Genomic DNA, 21,402 nt, shown 5'->3' with positions numbered 1-21,402 from the left:
GGGGGAGAATTACCGTATTCCTCTCACCTCTCTTCCTGGACAACTGCTGAACTTTGACGGGAAGGAAATTCCTGTCGAGGGGACTGCAGATTTGGACATCAAAATTGGGTGACACAAGGTGTAACACCCGGTCATAGTAGTGACTCCAGAGGGCACCCCTTGTTTACTAGGGAATGACCTCCTGAGAAGGTTGTCACCCCTAATAGATTGCGTAAACAAGGTCCTCTGGACCCAGACTAGCCGACCAATAAAATTAATACAGAGTGTGAACCATGTTAGTTTAAATGGCACCTGCCACATGGTTGAACAAAAATCTGACCAAGTAGAATTTCACTTCCAGAACAACCAAATTCCAGACGTGACAGTAATAGCAGTAGGACAACAGACTAGTGATGGGGGGTCCTCTCTATTTCTGAAAATCAACCTTCCTTCCAGTTTAAGGTATTATTCCACACTGGAAGGAAACACTCTGAAATTCTTTACTAAACCACAATCAGAAACTCCCACTCCTATAGTCCAGAAAGATGTGAAATCAGCTCAGAGCCTGGCTGATATTCAGCAAATTGGAGAGCAGTTGTTCATCCCTGTTCAGTTAAATGATGGAAAGGACTCTGTTCTCGCTCGAGTGTGTGTGAACGGTAAGAGCTTCATCAGCGAAGCCATGTTCCGCCAACTCCCAAAAGATCCAGCCGTTCCCACATTCAAACTGATAGACAAATGGGAAATGGACCTGGAAGCACCTAATGCCAAACATCTCCTGCCCAGCAGGTGTATGCTCAAAATCTCCATTGGCAACAAGAGAATAGTCCATAATTGTTGGGTCGTGCGAGACGTCACTGCCGCCTTTTACTTAGGCAGTGACATTCTCAATCGCTTTGCCATTAGTTTGGACCTAATAAACTTCAAAGCTTGGTCCCGATTAGCAGATAATCCCATGGGCTTTGATGATTCAGAAAAAGCATTTAGGTCAGTTCAATTGCTACCTTATGCAGTTGAAATTCAGATTAAAGAGGAAGTCACCATCACAGAAAGGACCCGACAATTCTCCCTGGGAGTGAAAGCTAAAAGAGGACAAAAATTGAAAAACCCTGATGCTTATATTCATCTAAATGCTTCTCTCCAACAGCAAGGGTTGGGGGTAAACCCAACACCATTAGTCAACATAGAACATGACACCATTCCAATAGAGGTGGATAACAGCGACTTAAAGAGTATTACTCTAGCCGCAGGCACCACGGTTGATGACCGAAATTTCTCCATTGATTTAGGAAATGAACTGTTAGGACCAATCCCCAAGGACTGTTTTGACAGTGACAGTGATGACGACACAACACCAGGCAGGATTTTCACCCGGCATGGGGGGAACTTCCTGGTGTACATTTCTTGCCCTTATGGTAAGGAAGATGTGACTTGTGACTTCAGAGGGGACGAGGTGATTTTCCAGGTCCATGAGGGCTGCCTTTCCCACCTGAAGCCTCCAATCCAAATCAGCACTCTGACCAGGGACTTCTCCACCCAGCTGGAGGAGGCCGCTGAGATAGCCAAACCAGAAGTCTTTCCAGGCTTCAGGCAGATAGTGGAAGAGAGACTCAACCTAGCTGATGCCTGTGTGACTCTGGAACAGAAGCAAAAGTTGAAACAAGTTTTCTTGGATTTCCAAGATCTCTTTGCGGTATACTCATATGACTGTGGTCGCACCGACATCCACACCACAACAATTCCCACGGACCCTGGAATGACTCCAGTGTTTGTGAAGCAATATCGCTTGCCTCTCGCATCCATGGAGTCCCTTACTGAAATAATTAAGAACCTTGAGTCCCGGGGAATAATCCGTCCAGTCCACAGCACTTTCAATAATCCGGTGCTGGGAATATTGAAGCCAAACGGCCAGTGGAGACTCTGCGCCGACCTTAGGGAGCTCAACAAACGGGTCCATACTTCCCGATGGCCTCTGCCCTACATTGACCAAGGTCTGGCCCAGATTCAGGGGTCACAGGTATTCACAGCAATAGACCTGACCAATGGATACTGGACCGTGCCTGTCAGTAGGGAGGACCAATACTAACTGGCTTTTACCTTTGGGGGCCAGCAGTACACATGGACCCGGACTCCCTTCGGATACCTCAACTCCGGCAATGAATTCAACATTTTCCTACATAAGGCCATGCCCGACCTGGGTGCGAGGGGTAACCTGGCCTATGCAGATGATGTCCTCATCAAAAGTTCATCTGTGGAGGAACACATAGCGGAGGTCCGTTATGTTCTGACACAGTTGAGGGCCGCCGGAGCAAAACTTTCCTTTCAGAAAGCACAGTGGTGTAGAACCCGTGTTAATTTCTTGGGGCATGAGATTACTTCTCAGGGTCTCTGTCCCCAAGAAAAGAAAGTGGAAGCACTCCAGAAACTGAAAGACCCAACAACTCTGCGGGAACTAAGGAGCCTCCTTGGACTGACTAATTACAGCAGAAAGTTCATTGAAGGCTACGCAGAGATCACTAGACCCCTGATTCATCTCTTGAAAGGGGGGTCAAATGGGAATGGAGTCCAGAACAATCCAAGGCATTAAGACAACTCAAAAGAAGCTTCTCACAAGCGCCTTGCCTAGCTCACCCTGTCAGAAACAAGGAGTTCTTCCTGGAGACAGGGTTCTCTAATAAGTGCTTGACGGCAGTATTATACCAAAAGCATGACAAGGTCAATAAAGTAATCTCCTATGCGAGCAAAACTTTATCCTCGGTGGAGGAAAAATTCAACGATTGTGAGAATGCACTCCTGGCAACGGTGTGGGCATTGAAGAATTACCGCCCGTTCATCCAGGGGGATCACATCATAGTGGAGACTCCACACCAGCCTCTGCAATATCTCCAAAGTGACAGAGTCCGGGCCGGAAATGTGAGTAATTTCCGAATTACTTCCTGGATTCTGTCAATGCAAGGCTTTCCTGTAGAGGTCAGATATGGCCAAAACAAGAAGAGTCCCCTCGCGCAAGGTCTGGCTGACTTGCATGATTGTGCCAGAGAAAACTGTCTCGAGGACGAAAGTCTAAAAATCAAGGACAACATGGAGGCATACCTTAATTCCCCACACAAAGTCTTTGAAGAAGACAAGTGTGAGGGAATGCCCACTGTCTATGTGGATGGATGCTCTTACCATGTTGACAACAACGGGGAGAAAGAACTGGTGTCCGCCGTAGGGAATGCATGGGTGAAGGAGTTTCCAGAACCCTCCGCTGGATACAAAATTGGTCCCCGAAGTAGTCAGGTGGCAGAATTGATGGCTGTGCATCAAGCCATCCTCACTGCTGTCCAACACCAACTCCACGAACTGGTCATAATCACAGATTCGGATTATGTACGGAACGGGTTCGTGGAGCACCTGGTTAATTGGAAAACCAGAGGCATGTTATGTGCTAATAACAAACCCCTGAAACATGGGAAGTTAATCCAAAATATTGATGATCTGGTCACATCGAATGGGATGGCCATCTACTGGAAAAAGATCAAGGGTCATTCCAAAGTAGAGGGACCAGACAAAACTGGAAATGACTTAGCTGATCAGCTGGCCAAAACCGGGGCCATCCAAGGGGATCTAATAGAAATAGAGTCCCTGTTGGGGGAAATCCAGGTCACTGCGATCACTGGGTCCCAGACAAATGCTCACAATGATTTTTCAACTGCCCAATGGAGCAAGGAGACCCCTGATGCTGATTTGATTACAGCTCAGAAGGGGGATCCAATTATTGGTAAGTTTTACCAACACCTTGAGGACCCTGAGAACTTTCCCCTGACGGATACCGATTACATTGGGAAAGAGGACCTAAGAGTGTTGATGAAATGTCCGAAAATGTTCCGAATCCAAGACGGTTTGCTGGTAAGGAAATCCAAAGCTGGCCACGATCAGTGGGTGGTTCCTACCTCATTCCGAAGCCTGATGTTAAGTCACGCCCATGATGCGTCCACCGCTGGTCATAGGGGGTTTCACACAACACTGGAAATCTTAAGAGAGGTTGCATACTGGCCACACATGGGGCAGGACCTCGACCAATACTTGAAGGGGTGTCTTGTGTGTGCACAATTTCAGCCATCATCCCTCACACACCGTGCGCCCCTCCAAAAGAGGGGGATGACACTACCATGGTCAGATTTGCAAATCGACTTTGTAGGCCCTGTAATCCGCTCGTCTAGAGGAAACAAGTACATGTTGACCGTTACATGCTTGTTTACCAAGTGGGTGGAATGTCTCCCGGCACCAAACTGCAAGGCAGAAACAGCAGCTGCCCTTATGATTAACCACATCTTTTCCCATTTTGGTCTACCTCAAAGGATTGAGTCAGGCAGAGGTAGCCACTTCACCAGTGAAGTGATGACAAAGATGTGAGAGATACTGGGGGTTAAAAGGAAGCTACACATTGCTTACAGGCCAGCTTCTTCTGGAGCAGTGAAGAGATATAACCGAACCATTGTGAGCATCTTAAAAAAGTTTGTGGCAGATTCTGGGCCAAGTTGGGATATCCGATTACCTCTGGTCCTAATGGCCATCAGATCTACCCCTTCATCTGCAACCAAAATGTCACCATTCGAGTTGATGACTGGACGCAAGATGGTGCTTCCCCAGCATTTGCTCTACAGAACCCAAGAGCAAACGTTGATAAATGTCTCCACAACTCATGAGTCTGTGGAGAATTTAAGGAAACACCTTCAGCATGCTTTTGCCTATGCTCAGCGGAATCTAGAAAGATCAGCCGAGAGCATGAAGACCCACTATGATTTAAAAACTACCCGAAAGGAATATAAAGTGGGTGATCGGGTCTATCTATACAATTTCCAAAGGAACCAGGCCAAACAGCGAAAATTCTTGCCTACATGGAAGGGACCGATTGAAATTATAGACAAAATCTCTCCTGTGCCCTACAAGATCCGCATCCCCAAAGGCGGTTTGGCAGAGGGGGAAGACAAGTGGGTACATATAAATCAGCTAAAGTGTTGCCATCCCAGGCACACTCTGTAACAACTGGAGGAATCCACTGGAATCCCAGAGGGGACCGCTCCAGAGTAATTCAGTTCCAACCCTAAAATATTCCGCATATAGCATATAAAATTCTGTGATCCTTGTATATATATATATATGTTCTTGTCTCCTAAATTAAAAAAGAAAATGTATATGTTCATATCTTCTGATTCATAAAATGTATATGTTCGCCACACCATTAATAGTGGTGGAAAAATGTCTAGGAATGTGTATTGCCGCTTTGCTTTATCATCCTAGGAGAGATGAAACCATGGAGACTGACCAAGGAGGACGACCGGGGACCGGGAGCAGAGACCCGAGGGGTCCGGGGTACCGCCCAATATTCCCATCAGGACCGGCGAGGAGAACCGATCGATCCAACTGGATGGGGGAAAAGATGCTGAACTGTGCCATCTACCGGAAGAAGATGAGGAGAACATCCCAGATCTTGCGAGTTCCATCTGAGAAAGGACAGAATTGCCATCGCAAGAGGGGGGGCTTGTGGGATGTTTTTACCCATGCATCCAAGCCCTACAATAAAATTGTGCAGTACTGGCATGGAAAACATCATGATGGCCAGAACTCCCCAGAGAGTGCACAGGGAAAACATGAAGAATAGGCTGCCACCCATTTTTGCCTATGTTGTGAGCAAAGGAGGGCACTGCCTAAAACCACCATTGGGCTACACACACAGTAGCCTGAAACCATTGGGAATGGAAATGCTGATTGCCAAAAGCAACCCAGAACTGTGGGGAATTTGTTTTCTTAATCCCAAAAATGGTTGCATTACCAGTACTCACCACTATCAGAAAGCCGGCGTTTTAAAACCACCAGACTTTTGTGTAAAACTGAACAAATGAAACAAAAACAGACCAAGGAAAGACTTGCTAAGAGGTGGATACAATGTAAAACTATATTCTGAAATGACTTGAAGGGAGTAATTATTTAATGTATAGGTAAACATTGTCAGTTTGATTTGAATGTAGAAAACTGGGAACAAAAAGTGACATTTAGCTGAAACCTGGCTTAGTGAAACTGGATTCTGCCTGACAACTACCCCCGACAGGAGAAACCTGTTCAGCCACTCTTCCCAGGCCTAGCTGCATCCTGCTCCCCCTTGCCAAAAGGAGTTGTCACCTCTCTGATTAGATTAGGGGTGGAGCACCTGGGAACTGGAAAGAACAGACCAATGCAACTTCCTTGACTCAGTTAAATGTTATATTGGGGGCGTCGTAAAGTGGCTTCCTCTTAGGGGAAACTGGGAGGGGCAGTGCCTCTGCTAGCAGCTGAGCTTGGGGAAGTGGATAAACCAGTTATTCCACCCTGTGATGTGGGTAGCCACACCCCTTTTTGACCAGGGCATAATTTAAAAATGATAGATAACTCATAGTGCGGACTTGTCAGAATTATATAAGTAATATCATTATTTTTGTGATTTTTCAGTGAACATTTTGAGAGGCGTTAGGACCCTGTGGTGTATTCTGGGGGGTTGCTAGCGGAAAATAGGTTCTCACTCCAAATGTCTGCATGTTAAAAATCTGACACTTCATCAATTAATGTCCATACTCCTTGCGCACATGTGTGTAATTTTGGGTAAATGTCCGATATTGCAATACCAGTTACAAAGCGCAAAATGTTGTCATTTTTTAATACAAGCCCCCAGGAAGATCAGAGGCGGACAAGCATGGACCATAAGGAATATATAATGTGTACATGTAATTTCAACAAATTGTATATCTGGGAAAGATGTATTTGAATCAAATATAGATTTGTGGGCAAACTGACCAGGGGAGGATCCTCTGACCCATAAACAGACCTCATCATGATGACAATCCATTTCCTTCCCCCAATCATGGGAGAGGGGAGAATTGGGCCAATGACAAGTAGAGAGGGGCAGGCTTAGCTAGGCCCAGGCACACACCCATTTTCAAAACACATAAAAAGAGACTGCTGGGACAGGTAGAAACATTCAATTCTATTTGCTGCGGAGCATGCTGACCGACGACTTCACATCCAGAGATCCAGACTTCAAATCCATCAATCTCCAAAGACCAGAACTTTACTTCAGAACTTAAAGCAAGGGCCTAAACCCACAAATTGAGAACTCTTCTCAGCAGGCCTCAGCATCCTTAAAATCATTTGCAAACTATTCCACAGCCGGGTGAGCTGTTTGAATTCTTTTGCCAAGAACAATTGCCAGAGACCAGACCAGAGATCCAGAGTGACCAAGACCGCTGTGAGCAGAACCAGAGAGCTGACCCAGATCACTGTGAAGTGCCGAGACCAGAACCGGAGTCCAGTCCAAAACCTGACCAGATCCGTGGCGAGGCCTATTTCAAATTTATATTGTGAGTACCTAGCAGAACTGTGCAAAACCAATCTTTTAGTTAAAATAATCTAATCCAAACTATTTTAACCTAAGTAGAACAGCCTTCTAGAAATCGTGTCATCTGTCATTTGTAAAGCTGCACAACTGTCACCTGTCAATTCTGCAGCTGCAAGCTGTCACCTGTCATTTTGAGTTTACTTTAAATCCGAAAAACTACCTTTATTTAATCGTCCGTATCTCTGGAACCGTTTGGGCTAGGAACGAGATTTAACTTTCCTCTGAAAGCCTAGAATCTAAGCTTTCCAACGAACCTAGACTTCCTACGCCTTATACTTTTTCCGCAAAAAAAATTTGTTTGCCTCTTAATAACCATCCCTGAATCATTGGTAAAGTGAGCCTGAGCTCATCCCTACTCCTTACACTTTTTCCGCAATCACGATTTATGCACTCGCAAAATTTACCGCAAAATTTACCGCGATTTGCGATTTTGGCTCAATTTCTCCACTTGTCAAAATAGCAGCTCCATTCTTTCTTTTGTTAAAAATTCGTTTGCCTCTTAATAACCATCCCTGAATCATTGCTAAAGTGAGCCTGAGCTCATCCTAAGTATCTCTCACTCACCCTGAACCTCCTAAAGGGAATTAAAAGCATTTTCAGCATATTTCTCACTTCACTGCCGCCACATTCAAAGCACTTGGGCCTGTGTTTTAAAACTCATACCTGTTTTCTCTAAGCTTGCTGGGGTGGGAATTGAATTTCATATTGTATTTGATTGCGGTCCTGAGAACTGTGTGTGTTACTTCCATCTCCTTGCATTGCATATAAGGGGGGGGTGAATTGCCACCAGGGGAAAAGTGAACATATGATATCTTGTGAAACCATACCAGTTAGTTTCTGTACTGCATTTTCATTCAACATTGCATCCATTTGAAACCATAAAAGTATTTTTGCTACTTTATCCATCCTATACTAACTCCTCGTTGATTGTAAAGAAGTGTGCTAGTGCCAGATTACCCATTGTTGATCAACATCATATGTCTAAGTGTACTATCAGATATTAATTTATTATAAAGTGTGATATATATATATTGTTTAAATCCTCAAATAAACCTTTTAATTTGCAAAACAAACCTACTTCTTGGCTCAGTGGGGTCAGGGGGATTCTAAGAGGGGGTGTTATACAAGGGTGGTCATCCAGAGTACTGAACTAGACATAACAATACATTAATAAGGGTTTTCCTGAGCATCCCAGACTAGGCATTGACTTGGCTGTAGTGTTGATTGAATATCGCTTACAGTATGTTCTTACAGTAATTCTCTTAGGGTCCAGTCACATCATATGAAACATATACATAGGAGAAGACACAGCCTTGAAAGACAGCAATCCTTTCTGTGCATGAAGATAATCAGTAGGGTTATAAGCACTTTGTGATACTTCTGTTGTTTTTTTATTACTGTACTTTCCCTGTATATGCTCATATTTGTATACATTGTATTCACACTACTTTCCTTAGGGTCCAGTCACAGCATGTGATACATATACATAGGGGAAGTAGCAGCTTTGAAACAGAGCAATCATTTCTCTGCATAAAGATAATCAGTTAGGTTATGAACACTTTCTGTTACTACTGCAGCTTTTTTGCTTACTTCACTTTCCTTGTATATACTCATATTTGTATATGTTGTTGTCTCTTTGTCTTTTGTCTGTAATAATGCAATAATGTAATAAGTGGGTTTTAATAGCTACTTATTACATGTTTCACAGTACGCAAAATTCTAATAGGAAAGCAGTTATCATTTCACTATTCAACATGGCAAGATTATGAATATTGCACTTCTATCATGTATGCTGCACACAATGCCTATGTTTCTAGATAAGTAGCTTAGTATACAGGATATAACTTCATAATAGAATGCTATTTATCTCAATTCATTGCTTAATGTACTAATTAACTCATGATATTTATTCCAGTGATCCTTGAAACTTTTTTGTCAACATTATAATAAGAATCCCTTGTTTCATAAAAAGTGAATGCACATGTGATGTCATCAGTGATGTCATCAATGACATTTGTGATATCGTCTTTGATGTCCTGGGTGTTAGTCTTAGCAGTGCACGGTGGTGGCGCGAGTTATGGGTTGCTTAGCTTACCATAAATGGCGAATTTCAGGGGGTTTTCAGTTTTAATTGAAACCATAACATCCCGTTAACAAAGTTTTGTTTACTGAATTTCATAGGTTTTTAGTAGCGCAACTTAACCATAAAGTCCCTTTAACAAAGTATTTTTACTGAATTCCATAGGTTTTTAGTAGAGCAACTTAACCATAACCTCCCTTTATCATTAGTATGAATTTGATAGATGTTTACTAGGATTCCCTTACTTTATATACATGTAACATATTGAACCCCACCTAGTGATTTTAATGTCCGCGGACTATACGAACGTCCGCGGACGGACGCCGACAAAATCAACACTACCCAAAAACTCAGGGGGTATCTTAAATTGTTATACCATGCCATATGAACACTGCACAAGTTCAAAAAGCAGCACAAAAACACATTATATGTAATAATAAATAAGAAGTGGAACCTATATATCTAACACGTCAACCATCCATTTAAATGCCATATGTACTAAAATGGAATATACCAAAACTTCTTTTTTCTTATATATTTCTAAAATGTCTGTATTAGATACAATAAAAGTAATATATATGTTTTTTTCTCACAGAAATGTCCAGTACTTCAGAATGGCTTGAGGAGAATTTCCCACATGAGGAAATGTCTGAAGATAGTGAAACTAATGGTAGACACTTCTCTATATAACCAAATTAATAAGCATTACTTTATGTGCACTTAACATATATATATATATATATATATATATATATATATATATATATATATATATATATGTTTTAACAGACCATACAAATATTGAAAATAGTACACCAAAAGATCCCAAAAGATCCTTTGGAAAAGACTCTCCAACGCATGGAAGAAAAAATTGACAAACATTTTGTGGAGGACCATATAAAAGAAAAAATAAATACCATTGTCCCAAATTTACATGTCCCCCACTCTCCATATCCCAGTCAATTATCCCCAAACCCTGCCCACGAACAAAAACATTTTGATGAGACTTCCATCCCTTCATCTCCTCCTATCCATCCTCTTGAAACCCCCAATTCCCCTGTGTTTGTGTCAGTTTCTGCTTCCCCTCTTTTTCATAAATTGTACATATATATAACGTGAGCAAGCGGTTTGTTAGCGCGAAACGTGTCGCTTTCGTGCTGTTTTCTTTTCTGTCCTGGACAATTGATTAATTAAAGAACCTTTTTTGGCTGACATGAATGGTTCGTTTTGCATGCAAGACCGCTTCCTGGAGTGCCTTCCGCCTTCTCTGCACTTTTTTCTCTGCACTTTTGTACAGGGTCTACCATATATATATATATAAAATATATAAAAAATAAATGTTATGTGTGTTTTAATTTAGTCCTTTGTGCCTTTTAAAAAAAGAAATTCAGTTGGGGTCGGGTGTCCGGGTTGTCCGCAGTTAACAAAATGAGGGTGTCCTAAGGACTCTATACCTGTCTTTACTGTTCGTAGACAAGGTGAAACTGTTCTAAGAACACATGCAGTGTCCTGGGATGTTCATAAATAAACAAAATGGGGATGTCCTCAGGACACTATGCCTGTCCGTACTGTACGCAAGCAAAATGGAACTGTCCTTAGAACTCACCTGGTGTACTGGGATGTCCGTAATTAAACAGAATGGAGGTATTCTAAGGACACTATACCTGTCCGTACTGTTCGTAGGCAAGGTGAAACTGTTCTAAGAACACACACGGTGTCCTGGAATGTTCATAAATAAACAAAATGAGGGTGTCCTAAGGACACTATACCTGTCCGTACTGTTTGTAGACAAGGTGAAACTGTTCTAAGAACACACGCGGTGTCCTGGGATGTTCGTAAATAAACAAAATGGGGATGTCCTAAGGACACTATGCCTGTCCGTAGTGAAGTGGGAAAATGGGAAAATACCCTCCCCCCAGTCTCATCCAGACCATGGCCCAGGACATCAAGACCCAAGCACCCCCCACAAGAGGAGTTTGTCCAATTCCCCTCCTCACCAGATGCTCAGGTCCCCTGTGTCCATGGCCCACACACCCGGGGAGCCTATCCCCTACCACGTCCTGGTCAAGCTGACGTCAGCCTCATGGACCAAGAAGGGATGTGACCTAGCAGTTTGGGCTGGACTGCCCCTTTTGGGGTAGGACCAAGCCTGATTTGCATATGGTTTTTCCCCTTCTGTAATGGCTTGGCAGGCTGAAAAACGATGGTCTGGAGGGTTGCCCATTGCTTTGCCTGTGGTTATGATTAATTCAAAACTTTCCAGCCATCACCTTTCTGTTTTGCCAAAGTCACCCCGAGTGGGACGGGTATGCCCAAACGTGGGTCCCGAGTCTGCCGGGCCTAGAGACCCAAGATACTCCTCACTGATGAAGCCCAACAAGGCTGAAACATGTCTGGGGATGCTTGTGGTCTCGTGCAGAAGGGATGTGACCTAGCAGTTCGGGCTGGACTGCCCCTTTTGGGGTAGGACCAAGCCTGATTTGCATATGCTTTTTCCCCTTCTGTAATGGCTTGGCAGGCTGAAAAACGATGGTCTGGAGGGTTGCCCAGAGCTTTGCCCGTGCTTATGATTAATTCAAAACCTTCCAGCCATCAACTTTCTGTTTTGCCAAAGTCACCCCGAGTGGGACGGGTATGCCCAGACGTGGGTCCCGGGTCTGCCGGGCCTAGAGACCAAAGCTACTCCTCACTGATGACGCCCAACAAGGCTGAAACATGTCTGGGGATGCATGTGGACTCGTGCAGAAGGGATGTGACCTAGCAGTTCGGCTGGACTGCTCCTTTTGGGGTAGGACCAAGCCTGATTTGCATATGGTTTTTCCCCTTCTGTAATGGCTTGGCAGGCTGAAAAACGATGGTCTGGAGGGTTGCCCAGAGCTTTGCCCATGGTTATGATTAATTCAAAACCTTCCAGCCATCACCTTTCTGTTTTGCCAAAGTCACCCAGAGTGGGACGGGTATGCCCAGACATGGGTCCCGAATCTGCCGCGCCTAGAGACCCAAGCTACTCCTCACTGATGACGCCCAACAAGGCTGAAACATGTCTGGGGATGCTTGTGGTCTCGTGCAGAAGGGATGTGACCTAGCAGTTCGGGCTGGACTGCTCCTTTTGGGGTAGGACCAAGCCTGATTTGCATATGGTTATTCCCCTTCTGTAATGGCTTGGCAGGCTGAAAAACGATGGTCTGGAGGGTTGCCCAGAGCTTTGCCTGTGGTTATGATTAATTCAAAACCTTCCAGCCATCACCTTTCTGTTTTGCCAAAGTCACCCCGAGTGGGACGGGTATGCCCAGACGTGGGTCCCGAGTCTGCCGGGCCTAGAGACCCAAGCTACTCCTCACTGATGACGCCCAACAAGGCTGAAACATGTCTGGGGATGCTTGTGGTCTCGTGCAGAAGGGATGTGACCTAGCAGTTTGGTCTGGACTGCTCCTTTTGGGGTAGGACCAAGCCTGATTTGCATATGGTTTTTCCCCTTCTGTAATGGCTTGGCAGGCTGAAAAACGATGGTCTGGAGGGTTGCCCAGAGCTTTGCCCATGGTTATGATTAATTCAAAACCTTCCAGCCATCACCTTTCTGTTTTGCCAAAGTCACCCCGTGTGGGACAGGTATGCCCAGACGTGGGTCCTGAGTCTGCCGGGCCTAGAGACCCAAGCTACTCCTCATTGATGATGCCCAACAAGGCTGAAACAGTCTGGGGATGCTTGTGGTCTCATGCAGAAGGGATGTGATCTAGCAGTTCGGGATGGACTGCCCCTTTTGGGGTAGGACCAAGCCTGATTAGCATATGATTTTCCCCCTTCTGTAATGGCTTGGCAGGCTGAAAAACGATGGTCTGGAGGGTTGCCCAGAGTTTTGCCTGTGGTTATGATTAATTCAAAACCTTCCAGCCATCACCTTTCTGTTTTGCCAAAGTAACCCCGTGTGGGACGGGTATGCCCAGACGTGGGTCCCGAGTCTGCTGGGCCTAGAGACCCAAACTACTCCTCATTGATGATGCCCAACAAGGCTGAAACATGTCTGGGGATGCTTGTGGTCTCGTGCAGAAGGGATGTGACCTAGCAGTTCGGGCTGGACTTACCCATTTGGGGTAGGACCAAGCCTGATTAGCATATGATTTTTCCCCTTCTGTAATGGCTTGGCAGGCTGAAAAATGATGGTCTGGAGGGTTGCCCAGAGCTTTGACCATGGTTATGATTAATTCAAAAGCTTCCAGTCATCACCTTTCTGTTTTGCCAAAGTCACCCCGAGTGGGACGGGTATGCCCAGACGTGGGTCCCGAGTCTGCCGGGCCTAGAGACCCAAGCTACTCCTCACCGATGATGCCCAACAAGGCTGAAACATGTCTGGGATGCTTGTGGTCTCGTGCAGAAGGGATGTGACCTAGCAGTTTGGGCTGGACTGCCCCTTTTGGGGTAGGACCAAGCCTGATTTCATATGGTTTTTCCCCTTCTGTAATGGCTTGGCAGGCTGAAAAACGATGGTCTGGAGGGTTGCCCAGAGCTTTGCCCGTGCTTATGATTAATTCAAAACCTTCCAGCCATCACCTTTCTGTTTTGCCAAAGTCACCCCGAGTGGGACGGGTATGCCCAGACGTGGGTCCCGAGTCTGCCGGGCGTAGAGACCCAAACTACTCCTCACTGATGACACCCAACAAGGCTGAAACATGTCTGGGGATGCTTGTGGTCTCGTGCAGAAGGGATGTGACCTAGCAGTTCGGGCTGGACTGCCCCTTTTGGGGTAGGTCCAAGCCTGATTTGCATATGGTTTTTCTCCTTCTGTAATGGCTTTTATAGGCTGAAAAACGATGGTCTGGAGGGTTGCCCAGAGCTTTGCCCGTGGTTATAATTAATTCAAATCCTTCCAGCCATCACCTTTCTGTTTTGCCAAAGTCACCCTGAGTGGGACGGGTATGCCCAGAAATGGGTCCCGAGTCGGCCGGGCCTAGAGACCCAAGCTACTCCTCACTGATGATGCCCAACAAGGCTGAAACATGTCTGGGGATCCTTGTGGTCTCGTGCAGAAGGGATGTGACCTAGCAGTTCGGGCTGGACTGCCCCTTTTGGGGTAGGAACAAGCCTGATTTGCATATGGTTTTTCCCCTTTTGTAATGGCTTGGCAGGCTGAAAACGATGGTATGGAGGGTTGCCCAGACCTTTGCCCGTGGTTATGATTAATTCAAAACCTTCCAGCCATCACCTTTCTGTTTTGCCAAAGTCAACCCGAGAGGGACATGGTATGCCCAGACATGGGTCCCGAGTCTACCGGGCCTAGAGACCCATGCTACTCCTCACTGATGACCCCCAACAAGGCTGAAACATGTCTGGGGATGCTTATCGTCTCGTGCAGAAGGGATGTAACCTAGCAGTTCGGGCTGGACTGCCCCTTTTGGGGTAGGACCAAGCCTGATTTGCATATGGTTTTTCCCCTTCTGTAATGGCTTGGCAGGCTGAAAAACGATGGTGGAGGGTTGCCCAGAGCTTTGCCCGTGGTTATGATTAATTCAAAACCTTCCAGCCATCACCTTTCTGTTTTGCCAAAGTCACCCCGAGTGGGGCGGGTATGCCCAGACGTGGGTCCCGAGTCTGCCGGGCCTAGAGACCCAAGCTACTCCTCACTGATGACGCCCAACAAAGCTGAAACATGTCTGGGATGCTTGGGGTTTCGTGCAGAAGGGATGTGACCTAGCAGTTTGGGCTGGACTGCCCCTTTTGGGGTAGGACCAAGCCTGATTTGCATATGCTTTTTCCCCTTCTGTAATGGCTTGACAGGCTGAAAAACGATGGTCTGGAGGGTTGCCCAGAGCTTTGCCCGTGGTTATGATTAATTCAAAACCTTCCAGCCATCACCTTTCTGTTTTGCCAAAGTCACCCCGAGTGGAACGGGTATGCCCTGTCAGGTTTATCGACCCACGTTCAAGTTATTATGCTACAACATTTGGTGCTGTGGGCTTAGAAAATCCAAGATGGCCGAAAAGCCCACATTTGCGCCAGAATCCAGGAAAACTGCGCAGTTTTTGCGCACACCAAAATGGTCGCCTGACCCGCCACCCACCAGTGCGAGCGTGATGGGCCAAAAGCGCCATGAGTAAAACGTGGTGCCAAAGGAAAAACAGCAGTGCCTGTTAGCTCAAAAAAGCCCTTTGAAATCACCTTTGTTTCTCTGAATGCAAGCTCAAAATGCCTATTTCAAACATTGCAAGATATTCAAAAATCTAACTGAACACCAGCAGACGTCTGGTAGAATGAAGTCTTGTGTGCATACAAAATTTGGAAAGATGAAGAACCTAAAATAATGTTCATAACAAAACTGGCTGAGCTGTAGATGTCAGCAGCTTAAGGGAAATGGGATTTAAAGCCACTAAAAGCAAAATGTTTAAAATAAATGAGTGACCTACTTTTGAGTGTCACATAGGTTGCAACTGTTTAAATGTCATAGTTTTGAACTTAGAATCAGCGTTCTAGCTGCATGTGTCAAAATTGTAAGTTTGATTTGAATGAAGAAAAATGGGAACAAAAGTGACCTTTGGCTGAAGCCTGGCTTAAAGGGACTGAATTCTGCCCAGCAACTACCCCCGACAGGAGTTGAAACTTGCCCAGCAACTATATTCACAGGCCTGGCCTCCCTTCTGCTGCCCCACCAAAAGGAGATCACACCTCTCTGATTGAATCAGGGGAGGAGTACCTGGGATTGCAGGAAACAGAACAATGAACTTTCCTTGGCTCAGGCAAATGTTAAATCAGGGGGTCGTAAATGGCTTCCTCTTGGAAGGAAATGGGAGGGGCACTGCCTCTGTGAGCCAGCTGAGATTGGAGGCGGGGACAGACAGAAATCCCCCCATGTGCTTTGGAACCTAAACCACACCCCTCTGGGCCAGAGCATCATTTTAGAAAGATGGATAATTCATAGTACATAATTGTCAAAATGATATCAATAATATCATGATTCCTGTGATTTTTCTGTGCACATTTTAAGAGGTGTTAGGACTCTGTGGTATGTTCTTGGGGAGTAGTGGCGGAAAATAGGGTATTACTCCAAATGTATGTATGTTAAAAATCTGACACTTCATCATCTGATGCCCATATTCCTTGCGCACATTTGTGTAAATTCTGGAAAAGTTTAGAGGTTGTGTTCTGGATGTAAAGCACAGAATTTTGTCAGAAGTGGACACGACATCTTACAAAGACAGGGATCGGATGGTTTGGCGCTACAGAAAATATGTTAACTGGACATATAATATTAGAAAAATTGTACATAGATAAATATGCATTTGGATCAAAAATAGATTTGTGTGCAAAGTGACAAGGGGAGTGTTCTTTCTGTATGCCATAAAAAGGATGCCGGATGAATCACAATTCAGTTCCCCAGTCAGGCGACAGAGAATCCTATAGCCTATCAGGATCCTCAGAGGGTTGGGCATAGAAAGTCAGCCTTCCTGCCCACTTTCAAAAGACATAAAAAGACCCACTGAAACCCAGGTAGACAGTCATTTTCCACTTTCTAGCGAAGCACTTTGCCGGACCAGACAATAACCAGAAGGACCATAGACTCCAGATAGACTCCAGAATTTGAAGCAGAGAGGTCTGAACCAAAAGCTGAATCCTTCTCAGCAGGCCTCAGAATCCAGCCACCTAACCGAACTATTCAACAGCCGGGCTGTGCTGTTCGCTTCTGGCTAGAACTATTGCCAGAACCAGAGACCCAGACCAGACTGCGGTGCCAGTGCCAGAACCCAGAAAGCAGAGCTGTATCCAGACCGCCGTGCAGTGCCGATAGAAGACTAGACCCAGACCGGACCGCTGTGCAGTTCCTGAACTTTTGCCAGAACCAGAGATCCAGACCAGCATAGCAGAGAGAACCGCAGCTAAACCTGTTGACCAGACCTGTGACGAGGCCCATTCCTTCCAAAATTAGGAGTGAGTATCCAGCCAGAGCTGTGCAAAAACAATTTCTTAGTTTAAAATAATCTAATTCAAACCATTTCCACCTATTTAGAACTTCATAGAAATTGTTTGTCCATTCTGTGATTTCGTACCTGTGAAAGTGTCATTTGTCATTCTGAGCTTTACTTTAATTCTGAAATCTACCTCCACAAAATCGTCCATATCTTTTGAACCATACGCGCTAGGAATGAGATTTAACTTTCATTTTAAAGCGAAGATCCTCAGCTTTCCAACAAGCCCTAAACTTCTACTCTTTATAGTTTTTCCGTAATCGCGCTCGACGCACTCGGAAAAAGTGCTGCGAATTGCAATTTGATTCAAATTTCTCCACCTGTCAAAATCGCTGTCTTTTGCTGGCAACTGCTGAAATCTGTTTTCAACCTGATAATCCCTCATGAATCACTGATAGTGTTGACCTGAACCAATCTTAAGTAGCTATCACCTACCCTGAATCTCCTATAGGGGGATTCAAATAGAGGGGCGTTATACAAGGGTTTATCATCCAGATCTATGAACTTGTCATAAAAATATATAAATAAGGGCTTCCCTTGGGCATCCCAGACTTGGCATTGACTTAGTTGGAGTGCTGAATTGAAGTCACTTAACAGAGTAGGGGCTCGTCCGGGACGTCTGGAATAGAGCTACCACTTGTGCAGCTTAATACAGTGTGCTAACTGACAGGATACATAAATCCTGTTGGATCACCACGCTGTGTTACACTGTAAAATCACCCCTCAAAAGAAGGACGTTCTAAGGAGACAGTCTGTTTTGCAAAATAAAATACAAACTGCTGTAAGTCAGGAAGGATATCAATTTCCAGAATGACGACCTTGGTAGATATCAAAATAGCCAGAGAGCACCTCTTACATAAGCTATTTGTGAGAGGCGAATGGACGGAACAGGACCAGAATGTGTGGTTGCAGGCAATCGCGCAACAGGTTACTGTAAGTGGGTCAGATACATGGAGAGATCAGGGTCCCTTACATGTGGCCCTGAGTGAACTATATATGGCCCCTAAGGCCAAGGATGAGCACAACAAGATTGCCAGGGTAGCGGCATATTAATATTTATATATGGGAGCCATACAGGACAAAAGTGCTGAAGGCCAATATCTGGCAAATAGGCAACTGATGGCATTAGAGAAGGCCCAATCTGACCTGGTCTCTTCCTAGCAGAGGCTGCAGAGGAGCCAGGAGTCAGAAAATGATAGTAGGCAGTATATCATTAAAATAAAAGAGAATATGGGTGTCCTGCAACAGGAAAGGTCTGACCAGGATACCAGATTTCTAGCCTTGCAGAGGGAGTACCAAGAAGGTATGGACTCCCTACTGCAAAGCCAGAAAAAGCTGGAGCAACAACTAGACTTTAACAGGGCATGCACAGAGCAGGTAGCCACCCTGCAAAGTCATCTAGATAGAGTGATGGCAGAGAGCAACAAACTGATTCTGAAAGACCTGGATACCCAGACAGAATTTAAGGACTAACGCCAGAAAGCTGGTGCCTTTCAAAGGCAGAGGGACGACCTGGCGGCACAGATGCAGGCTCTTAGTCAGGAAAGGGACTCCTTAGGCCAGGAAGTCTGCCGATTAAAAGAAAAAATTGAAGAAAACCACTTGGCCCTCCAGGGACTGAGTGACCTCCAAAAAGAGCATCAGAACTTGTTAGAGCACAATAGGAGGGTGGAAGATGCTCTGGCAAGAAAGGAACAGACCAGTAGGGATGGGACCCAGGAGATAACCCTCCTGCAGCAAAGACTTGCCCAGTACTCCAGGACCAACCAGGAGGCACAGAGAGAAAATGAGGCTCTCTGCCAGGACAATGATAGGCTCCAGCAACAGGTAGCCATGCAGGAGAGACTGATAGAGTCTAGTAAGGCCTTGACTGAGGAACTGAAAGCACAGGCTCTTGCATGGCAACAGGGAGCAGGGGCTGAAGAGATGAGGTTCGCTGGGAAAGGGAAACACCTGAGCATAACCTCAGGAGCCCTAGTACCAGAGGCCTTCACCTCTCCTAGTCCCTGGAGTCTGCCACCTCCATGTCCCCTGGCACACATGAGCACAGGGCCACAGGGATGGCAGATTACTATCCAGCCAAAAGTATGGGGCTCATAGGCCAATACCACCCAGGAATGGATGGGCGGGCATCTGGGTATGGGCACCTAAGTACAGTGCAATTTAGTGGGGAACCCCAGGAGGGTGGGCCCACTAAGGGCATCCTGAAAACCTCTGCCCAGTTAGGTCAGTGGGGGGGGTAACCATCAAATCCTGGCAGCAAGGAGGGATCTGAAGACTCCTCTGAGCGTCACAGGACACAGGAGACCAGGTCCCCACATTCTGCCAGCCATTCCCAGGCTCGCAGAATCCGGGAAAACCTGGAAGATCAGACAGGCACCTCTGGGAGCAGTGCTTCTGAGTCAGAGGATGAATGGACCAGGGTTACCCGAATCAAAAAGGCCAATAAGGCAAAAAGGGCCTTCCTTAAGGACCCCTTAAAACAGATTAAGCCAATAAGTAGTGTCATCACCCCTTATCACAAGAACGGCAAGTATTCTGTTTGGGAACACTTGGAGCTTTACGAGCAAATGATGAAGACTTTCCATTTGAAGGACAGCAGTAGCTGCAACCAGTATGTAAAATGGACATTCTCCCCAGAATACTCCAGTTTCCTTGCGGGGCTGGAGGACCAAAACCATTCAAGATGGTATACATATAGGGCGGCCATCTTGAAACATTTTTCTGTTCACCAGAATCCCCAAGAGGCTTGCAAGGCAGCCTACAATTTGCAATGTGGGGAGGATCATGCCCCACAAGAATTTGTGCAGCAATTGAAGCGTGCCTTTGCACAGACTACCAGAAGGGTGCTCACGGACAGTAAAGAGTTTGTAAATACGTTTTTCCATGTCTTACCCAAATACATAATGACCCAGCTAGTGAGAGATTTTCATGAGAAAAGGTCACTAGACTGGGTCATTGAACAGGCTACCCGGATCTATGAGGTGCAGAAGCCCATAGAAAATAAAAATAATGCTCAGAAAAGCCCCAATCGACCAGCACCCCTGCTGCTGCTAAGGTGGCAGAGGTAAAGGTTGCCCCAATTTTAGATTTGGAGATGGGGGGGCCTAAAAACCTGCCTGCACCAAATAATTCTAAACCCAGAAGGCCCTCGGGCCAGTCACAGACAGGGAGTCAGGGAGTCAGGGAGGTAGTCCCACAAATGGGGTCCCTCACTCCCCTGATTATGTAAGTCCCCGTTACAAGGGAAACCAACCCATCCTGTGTTATGTGTGGACTCTTCCAGCCCAAGGGGGGGGATCTAACCAAGCGCCTATCCCAGGGAACTTCCCTCCTAACTTCCCACAGGAGGGCAGACATTCACCAAACCCTGGGCACAACTTTTTTCTCAGGTAGCCACTCAATTTCAAGCCCCAAAATCATCCATCCTTCTTTCCCCAATTCCCTGAGCCCAGACCACCTACTCCGGGAGAGGGGAGGCCAAGGGTGGAGGGGTACCCAAATCTTCCCAACCCGGGGTACTACCAGAGAAGGGATAGCTACCCTTCCCGGGATCAGCCCAGGGGAGAAAATAGAACCCTGTATCAGCCTGGCACGGGATCTGGGTCACATGCTGAGGGCTCAACAGAACCCTCAGATGACCATGCCGGCACAGAATTCCCCAAACTCTGGGCCTGGTGCTCCAGAACAATGACAGGGGCAGCACCCCAATAACCCATCGGTTCCCAGGGAAGAGGCACAAGAGGAAGGGGGGTGTAAAGCCTTGGAGGAAGCTTCCTTCCCCACTTGTAAACAGCCCCTGGAAATCCAGAAACCGGAAACAAAATCTCCTACCCTTGAAAGTATGCCACCCAAGGAGCATAGAGGAGGTAGGAGAAACAAAGGACCCAAACAGACCCAGTTTGTGGAGGAGGTACAGATCTTCCAATTTGAGGGAGAGAGATTGACAGAGGATCCTGGGAAAAGGATCTTCT

The sequence above is a fragment of the Ambystoma mexicanum genome, chromosome 1q (genome assembly GCF_040938575.1).
Source record: "Ambystoma mexicanum isolate Mex_15411 chromosome 1q, UKY_AmexF1_1, whole genome shotgun sequence".
NCBI lineage: Eukaryota > Metazoa > Chordata > Amphibia > Caudata > Ambystomatidae > Ambystoma > Ambystoma mexicanum.
This window is presented reverse-complemented; position numbering follows the sequence as displayed.